Source organism: Phyllobates terribilis, unplaced genomic scaffold (assembly GCF_046119375.1).
Source record: "Phyllobates terribilis strain yellow unplaced genomic scaffold, ASM4611937v1 Scaffold_6__1_contigs__length_29720123, whole genome shotgun sequence".
Classification (NCBI taxonomy): Eukaryota; Metazoa; Chordata; class Amphibia; order Anura; family Dendrobatidae; genus Phyllobates; species Phyllobates terribilis.
Window position 1 is genome coordinate 7,266,589 of NW_027362766.1, and position 9,748 is coordinate 7,276,336.

Consider the following 9,748-nt stretch of genomic DNA (forward strand, 5'->3'; position numbering starts at 1 on the left):
AATTAACCCTCTCAGCCCTACTTGTGCTGGAGCATGCTTTTCTGGTTTTACATCACTGAAGTTGCCAACCTCAGCAATACACATCTCTCCTCAAGGACATGTGCGGTGGCCATCTTACATACCTCTGCCCAAAGCTGGGGGGCTTGGCACCTTCTGCTAACATACAGTGGACCCTCGACAATACGTCAGCATTGCCATGCAGTTTCCCAGGCCTATGCTCTACATGGAAGCTAAATTCCTGGAGTGCTAGGAACCATCTGGTCACTCGGGCATTGTTCCCCCTTCTCTCTCATCCACCTTAGTGGGGCATGGTCTGACACCAGCCTGAACTTCCTGCCTAAGAGGTAGTATTTCAGGGTGTCCAACGCCCACTTGATGGCCAAACATTCCTTCTCCACTATGGAGTAATTCTTCTCACAAGATGTCAGTTTCTTGGTTAAATACATTATGGGGTGCTCCATCTAGACCACAAACTCCTTTGAGAAATCCTGCGCCACCAGTACTGGCTGTTTACTCAGAGCGTGCTTCAGCTCCTGGAAAGCAGTCTCAGCTTCTGGAGACCACTTAGCCATAGCCGACTGTGTCCCTTTAAAGGAGGTCTGTCAGAGGGGCGGCTATCATGACGAAGTTAGGGATGAACCGGCGGTAGTAGCCCACGATGCCCAGGAAGGCTCTGACCTGTTTTTTTGAGAGAGGTTGTGGCTAACCCTGGATCGCTTCAATTTTATTTATTTGGGGCTTTTTCACGCCTCTGCCTATGACATAGCCCAAAATATCTGGCTTCCTCCATGCCCATGGCACATTTCTTCAGGTTGATTGAAAACCCCGCCTCCCACAGAGCATTGAATATTGCCTGGACTCTACTCAGATGGCTTCCCCAATCCTGGCTGTAGATCACGATATCATCCAGGTAGGCCGCTGCATACTTCTTGTGGGGAGCTAGGATCCGGTCCATGGCTCTCTGGAAAGTAGCTGGAGCTCCTCGCAACCCAAAAGGCATCTTGATGTACTGAAAACATCCATCTGGAGTTGAAAAGGCCATCTTCTCCTTGGCATCTTGGGCCGTAGGGATCTGCCAATCCCCTTTTGTGAGGTCAAGGGTGGTAAAGTACCTGGCTGGCCCTAGCCTTTCAATTAGTTCATCTACCCTGGGCATTGGGTATGAATGGAATTTAGAGACCTCATTCAGTTTTCTATAGTCGTTGCAAAACCGCCATTCTCTCATCTGGTTTCGGCACTAGGACTATGGAACTGGACGAGCCACTCTTGGATTCTTCAATGACTCCCAGATTTAGCATCCACTTTACTTCTTTTGAGATTACCTCTCGGCGGGCTTCATGAATCCGATACGGCTTCACCTTGACCTGGACATGAGGCTCTGTAAGGACCTCATGCTCTATGATCTGGGTACAACCTGGTAGTTCGGAGAAAACAGGTACTTGTTCCGCTACAGCAACTCTCGGCACTGTTGCTTTTGGGCACGTGAGAGCAACTCAGCCACCCTGACCTCTTCCACATCAGCTTCAGACTTCGCCACCAAACACAGAGCTTCCACAGGCTCCCTATCTCACCATGGCTTGATTAATTTGACGTGGTACACCTGGTAGGGCTTTCTCCCTGGTTGGTGAATTTTATAATTGACATCACCAACCTTTTCCACTACTTCATTGGGACCCTGCCACTTGGCCAGGAATTTGCTCTCCACTGTAGGCACCAGCTCAAGTACCCAATCTCCAGGGTTGAAGTGTCTCACCCTCGCAGACCTATTGTACACCCTCGACTGTGCCTCTTGCGCTTTGAGGAGGTGTTCTTTCACAATGGGCATTACTTCTGCAATCCTCTATTGCATCTGTGCCACATGTTCGATAACACTCCTGTAGGATGTGGATTCCGCCTCCCAGGTCTCCTTTGCCACATCCAGGAGTCCACGGGGGTGTCGGCCATAGAACAGCTCGAAAGGGGAGAATCCAGTAGAGGCCTGTGGGACTTCTCTAATGGAGAACAGAAGGTAGGGCAGTAGGCAGTCTCAGTCCCGGCCGTCTTTGTCTATGACCTTCTACAACATGGCCTTCAAGGTTTTATTGAACCGCTCCACCAAGCCATCTGTCTGCAGGTGGTAGACGGAGGTCCTTAGTTGTGTGATTTGCAGGATCTTGCACAACTCCCTCATCACCTTTGACATGAATGGAGTTCCTTGGTCCGTTAGAATCTCTTTAGGCAACCCCGTCCTGGAAAAGATATGGACCAACTCCCGGGCTATACACTTGGAGGAGGAGTTTTGTAGGGGCACGGCCTCTGGATACCACGTAGCATAGTCCAGTACCACCAGGATGTACTGATGTCCTCTGGCGGACTTGACCAGGGGTCCCACTAGATCCATTGCGATGCGTTCAAATGGGATCTCAATGACAGGTAGAGGCACTAAAAGGCTACGAAAGTGAACCACCGGGGAGGTCAGCTGACAGGTAGGACACGACCTGCAATAATTCACTATCTATCTGTGACACCCGGGCCAGTAGAACCTCTGGAGAATCCTTTCCTGGGTTTTTTCTACTGCCAGATGACCACCCAAGACATGTGCATGGGCCATATCTAACACCCTGCTTCTGTACGGCCCTGGCACCAGTACCTGCTCGATTACCTTCCCTCTGAGGTTTCCTCAGGGGTGACTTGGTTGCTGCCCGGACAACCCGGCTTCCTCCCATTCTCCCACAAGTCCCAAAACAGGGCAAAGTTGCGCCCTATTATAAGTGGATGCAACAGGTCCTTGCCTACGCCAACCTCATAGGACTTGGCGCCACAGTTTGTGTCTATGACCACTCGGGCCACAGGGTAGTACTTTGTCATGGATACAACGGACACCAACCTTTTTCCCCGGAACCAGCTGATAAGGAACTGTGGCTCTCACTAGGGTTACTAAAGGACAGTTGTCATGGGGCACCGGGCTGCTATGTGACCTGGGGTATGACACCTCCAACATACTACGTTATGGGGCGGGACCTTGGGCAGCAACTCAAACCCCTCCTGAGATCTAGGATGCTCCCCTCTTTTGGGTGTCTGCCCCCTTTTGGGAACCCCAGTATGGAGAGGCTACGACCCCTTGTTTCCCCAAGGAACTCTCAACTGCCTGGTACCTTTCTGTAATGCACACGCCCGGGCTGAGCGGCGTGTGCGTGTGATTCCACTGGACCGTGCCGGAGAGTGAATGCCTGGAGGGGCGTAACTAGGTATTCACCCGATCCGACCAGGGTCACACGACGGCATACGACGCCAGTGCACCAAGGAGGAACCGAGCAGAGGGACCAGGTGCTACTCCAGGACAGACCCCGGACACGGCTGTTGACCCACACAGGGGAATACAGGAACAGACTGGTTAGGCTGGCACACAGACTGGTGGGTATAGGCAGGCACGACTGGTATGCAGGCAGGGGGGTATGCAGGCAGGGGGGTACAGGCAAGCACGGCTAGAGTGCAGACAGGAAGGCACTAGCAGGTAGGAACACAGGCGGGATAGGACCCAGTACACACTGGGACTCTGGAACAGAACCACAGATGTGGCGTACAAACACAGCAGAGTGAGGCCGCCCAGAGAGGTGAGCGAGAGCAGGGCAGGACGAGACCGCCCGGAGCTGTGAGCAAGAGCAGGGCAGGACGAGACCGCCCGGAGCGGTGAGCAAGAGCAGGGCAGGATGAGACCGCCTGGAGCGGTGAGCAAGAGCAGGGCAAGACGAGGCCGCCTGGAGCGGTGAGCAAGAGCAGGGCAGGACGAGACCGCCTGGAGCGGTGAGCAAGAGCAGGGCAGGACGAGACCGCCTGGAGCGGTGAGCAAGAGCAGGGCAGGACGAGACCGCCTGGAGCGGTGAGCGAGACCGCCTGGAGCGGTGAGCAAGAGCAGAGCAGGACGAGACCGCCTGGAGCGGTGAGCAAGAGCAGAGCAGGAGGAGACCGCCTGGAGCGGTGAGCAAGAGCAGAGCAGGACGAGACCGCCTGGAGCGGTGAGCAAGAGCAGAGCAGGACGAGACCGCCTGGAGCGGTGAGCAAGAGCAGAGCAGGACGAGACCGCCTGGAGCGGTGAGCAAGAGCAGAGCAGGATGAGACTGCCTGGAGCGGTGAGCAAAGGGTCAGAGCTGAGCGAGACTGCCGGAGCAGTGAGCAAGGAGTCAGAGCAGGACGAGGCCGCCTGGAGCAGTGAGCAAGGAGTCAGATCAAGACTGCCAAAGCAGTGAGCAAAAGGATAAGAGCGGAGCAAGACTGCCGGAGCAGTGAGCAAAAGGGTCAGAGCAGAGCAAGGCTGCCGGAGCAGTGAGCGAAAGGGTCAGAGCGGAGCAAGGCTGCCGGAACAGTGAGCAAAAGGGTCAGAGCGGAGCAAGGCTGCCAGAGCAGTGAGCAAGGAGTCAGAGCAGGACGGACAGGGCTCTGTTCACACGGAACAGACAGGAAGGGAAAGGCAGAGCCAGACACCCACAGGGCACCCGCAGTGAAGCAGCGAGTGGACCACAAACTCACAAACGGGAGTACAGAGACAACAAGCAGGAGTTAGGTACGAGTTCAGACTCTGCAGAAAAAGGAAAGGAACGGACATAGAGGCAAAACAGGTAAAGGATAGGAGAGAGTTCAGACTGGAACTGAGTGTACGGAAGAGACCGACACTGCAGCGGGATACAGGAGCGGGTCTGGGAATACGACCCCCAGAGAGGCGGGACGAACAGGCAAGGAGCGTGTTCAGACAGGACAGACAAGATACAGGAGCGGGTCTAGGTAATCGGCCCCTAGAAGGCGGGAGGAACAGGCTAGGAGCGTGTTCAGACAGGACAGACAAGATACAGGAGCGGGTCTAGGTAATCGGCCCCTAGAAGGCGGGAGGAACAGGCTAGGAGCGTGTTCAGACAGGCCTGGAAATACAGCCTCCAGGATAGGCAGACAAGAGAACACAGAACGGGACCTGGCACCTTCAGAGTGCAAGGACACACTGAATGAAACACAATGCTCAGGCAGGGATTGATTGGAGCAGCTGGGTTATATACCAGGTGACAGACAGCAATAGGCTGAGGACGCACAAGGGGTGTGACCCACAGCAGGTACAAAAAGCAGGAAGTGATCGGGCGCCGCCCTTAAGCAGCAGAAACAGACACAAACAGACAGCATGGAGGGAAGCCAGAGAGACATTCTGGACTGGAGATCAAGTGCGCGCTCTTGCACAGTGGGAGAGGACCACCATGCAAGGGCGCCGCCAGGTATGTTACAGTACCCCCCCCCTTACTCCCCCTCTTCTTCAGGCCTGCCAGAATCTTCCCCAGGGAATTCGAGGGCCAATCCTTCACTTCAAGGAGATCACTCCCACTGTCCACAGGAAAAACTGGTCTCATCTGGTTAGCTAGGATGCTACCTCCTATCCAGCCATCCTCAGCAACAGACGAAACGGGTGGAGTACCAGGAACAGCACACAGAGAAGTCTCTCTCCACTTATTATCAGGTAGCACCCCAGAGGGTTCAGGAGACAACTGGAAGTCCTCCACCGGGTTGAAGGGGAGCAGAGACTTGGGGGTAAACTCTGCTTCGAGGTACATCTTGTCAAGCTCACAGGAAGAAATAGACGGGTTATCAGGTACAGGATGAGGAAAAATCACTGTCTCTTTGTTATCTGGTGGTACCCCGGAGGATTCAGGAAACAACTGGAGGTCCTCCGCCGGGTCAGAAGAGTGCAGAGGCTCGGAGAAAACATCTGCTTCAGAGTACACTAGGTCGGACTCACTGGACGAAGCAGGCGAGGTATCGGGTACCGAGTATAGGAAAGTCTCTGTCCATTCACCACCAGGTGGCACCCCGAAGGGTTCTGGAGACAACTGGAGGTCCTCCGCCCGGTCGGAGGGGTGTAGAGACTCGGGAGTAACCTCTGCTTCGGAGTACACTAGGTTGGACTTACTGGACGAAGCGAGCGAGGTATCAGGTGCAGAGTATAGGAGAGTCTCTGTCCTTTCGCTACCAGGTAGCACCCCTAAGGGTTCTGGAGACAACTGGAGGTCCTCCGCCTGGTCAGAGGGGTGTAGCGACTCATGGGTAACCTCTGCTTCAGAGTACACTAGGTTGGGCTCACTGGACGAAGCGAGCGAGGTATCAGGTACAGAGTATAGGAGAGTCTCTGTCCTTTCGCTACTAGGTAGCACCCCGAAGGGTTCCGGAGACAACTGGAGGTCCTCCGCCTGGTCGGAGGGGTGCAGAGACTCATGGGTAACCCCTGCTTCAGAGTACACTAGGTTGGACTCACTGGACGAAGCGAGCGAGGTATCAGGTACAGAGTATAGGAGAGTCTCTGTCCTTTCGCTACCAGGTAGCACCCCGAAGGGTTCTGGAGACAACTGGAGGTCCTCCGCTTGGTCGGAGGGGTGTAGAGACTCATGGGTAACCTCTGCTTCAGAGTACACTAGGTTGGACTCACTGGACGAAGCGAGCGAGGTATCAGGTACAGAGTATAGGAGAGTCTCTGTCCTTTCGCTACCAGGTAGCACCCCGAAGGGTTCTGGAGACAACTGGAGGTCCTCCGCCTGGTCGGAGGGGTGTAGAGACTCGGGGGTATCTACCACTTTGGGGTACCCATTGTCAGGCTCACAGGACGGAGCGGACAAAGTATCGAGTACCAGGTGTAGAGAAGTCTCTCTCTATTTGTCATCGAGTGGTATCCCGGAGGATTCAGGAGGCAACTGGGGGTCCTCCGCCAGGTAGTAGAGGTGCACAGACTCTGAGGTAATCACAGCTTCGGAGCATCCTTGGACATGCACACCGGTTAAAGTGGGTGAAGCATCTGATGCCGGGTGCAGGAAGTTCTTGTTAGAACCTTGCTCTTAGGTTTTTTCCTTTGCTGGTCACATGACCTTGTTGGCCTATTTAATCCTGCTCCGCCCTTCTGGCTTTGCTGGACTTCATTGTATAACTACTTTCTAGCTAGCCTGTGCTCTGTATCTAACTCTGTTAGTTTGCTTGGTCTACGGACCTCTATGTTCTATATATTTTGTTTGTTCGTCTGTCTGCTACTATTTCTGTTAGGAGGTGTCCCATTTTCCTCCCAGTCCTTAGTACTTGTAGGGATTCCTTCCCCACATCTATAGGTCTCCGTACAGACTAGCTTAGGACTTTAGCAGGTCTGATCGCAGGATCAGGTCCCCTGTTACATCGTAGGGATAAAGCTGAGTTCTATCGTAGGGACAGATCTCCTCTCTTTCCTTAGCTCTGGTAGCAGAACATAACAGTAAGTCCAGCCTGCAAATTCTCTAAGGAAAGATTTTTCTGTTCCATCATGGTGTCGGTTCAGGATTTGGCTCATCGCCTGCAGGGACTCTCTCTGGAGGTGGCCGAGCTCCGTCAGCACGTGAGTAACTGTTCTGGAGCACATTTCTTGGAGCCTAAGGTATGTTTGCCGGATTTATTTTTTGGTGAACACCGAGAATTTTTTTCATTTAAAAATGCTTGCTTATTGTATTTTCGTTTGAGACCCAAGTCCTCTGGGGATGAATCCCAGCGCATAGGGTTCATAATGTCACTTTTGCGCAAAGAGCCTCAGGAGTGGGCCTTTTCTTTGCAACCTAGTGATACATGCTTCAGATCAGTGGATAGTTTTTTTTCTGTTTTGGGACTATTATATGATGATCCTGACCGTGTCGCATCAGCTGAGACTGAGTTAAGACGTTTGAGACAGGGATCAGGTAATGTGGAAAAATATTGTACTCATTTCCGTCGTTGGGCTACTCAAACAGGGTGGAACGATTCTGCTCTGAAAAGTCTATTTCTTGCTGGGCTCAGTGAAAGGGTTAAAGACCTGCTAATTGCTTATCCTACACCTGAAGATTTGCAACAGGCTATGCAATTAGCTATACGGGTGGATAGGAGACTGCGTGCAAGGGTTAATGAGAGCAAATCCTCTGCTATGTCAGTTTCTGGTTATGAGAATGTGTGTACTAACAGTGGTGAACCGATGGAGATTGGATCGGTGGCACCTCGCTCTCAAGAAAAAGACCGCAGATTTTCTGAAGGCTTGTGTTTCTATTGCGGAAAATCTGGTCATTTGATTAAAGGCTGTGAGCTTCGTATGAAGAAAGAAAAAAAAATGGTCAGTCATGCCCGTATTGCCTGTTTAAATTCCAAGGGTGTATTTTTAGCTGCTTCCACGATTGCTCAGGAAAAATTAATGGAATTTCGGGTGTTTGTTGATTGTGGGTCTACTCTGAATGTAATTGATGGGGGATTCTTGGAAAGACTCAATTTAAAACCCGAACCTTTATCATCCCCCATTGCTGTGGTTTCTGTGGATGGTTCCCCTTTGAAGAATATTACTCTCAAGGTCTGTGAATTTCCTCTCACTATTAATGGTGTTCACCATGAGAAATTGGATTTGGTAGTGTTGAATAACTTGCCTTCTCCAGTAATATTGGGATTGCCCTGGTTAAAATTTCACAATCCTGTACTGGATTGGTCTACCAGTGAAATTAAATCCTGGAGCCATAAATGTTATGACAAGTGTTGTAACGGGCGTATTGCAGCTTTGGATAGGGGAGAATTGCCTGTTCCTATTCAGGATTTTTGGAGAGTTTTTTCTGAGAAGGAATCGCAGGTTTTGCCTCCCCATAGAGACTATGATTGTTCTATTGAATTTGTCCCTGGAGCGACTCTTCCTAAAAGTCGTTTATTTAACCTTACTATTCCTGAGAGGAAGGCTTTGGAGGAATACATACAGACAAGTTTGGCCGCCGGTCACATTAGGCCCTCTAAGTCTACTGTGGCGGTTGGATTTTTTTTTGTAAAAAAAAAGGACGGCGGTTTACGTCCTTGTCTGGATTTTCGTGAGATTAACAAAATTACTGTACGCAATCCTTACCCACTGCCATTGATTCCTGATCTGTTTAACCAGTTAATGGGGGCCAAGTGGTTCTCTAAAATTGACCTTCGGGGGGCATACAATCTGTTGCGCATGAAGGAGGGTGACGAATGGAAGACTGCTTTTAACACTCCTGTGGGTCATTTTGAGAATCTGGTTATGCCTTTTGGTCTTACTAATGCTCCTGCATTTTTTCAGAATCTTATTAATGACATCCTTAGACCTTTGATCGGCAAAATGTGGTTGTGTATTTGGATGACATTTTGATTTATTCGCCGGATCTGGAGTCTCATTGGCGGAGCGTACGTGAGGTATTACAGTTATTAATGGACAATTCGCTTTTTGCTAAGCTGGAGAAATGTGAGTTTGCTGTACAGAGAATTAGTTTTTTGGGCTACATTATCTCCAGTGAAGGTTTTGAGATGGATCCGGTTAAGGTTCAGGCTGTGCAGGAATGGCCTAGGCCTATTGGTTTGAAATCGATACAGAGGTTTTTAGGTTTCGCCAATTATTACAGAAAATTCATAAAAAATTTTTCTAGTATTGTCAAACCTCTGACCGATCTCACCAGGAAAGGTGCTGATGCGGTTCAGTGGTCTTCTGAGGCCATTGAAGCTTTTGTGTATCTCAAGGAGAGGTTCACCTCTGCTCCCATCCTTATGCAGCCTGATGTTACTAGGCCGTTTTTGGTTGAGGTTGATGCTTCCTCTGTGGGGGTTGGCGCAGTATTGTCTCAGGATAACGGGGATGGATTGCATCCCTGTGCCTTTTTTTCAAAAAAATTTTCGGAGACTGAACTGAATTATGATATTGGTAATCGGGAATTATTGGCTATTAAACTCGCATTTGAACACTGGCGCCACTTCTTGGAAGGTGCGGAAT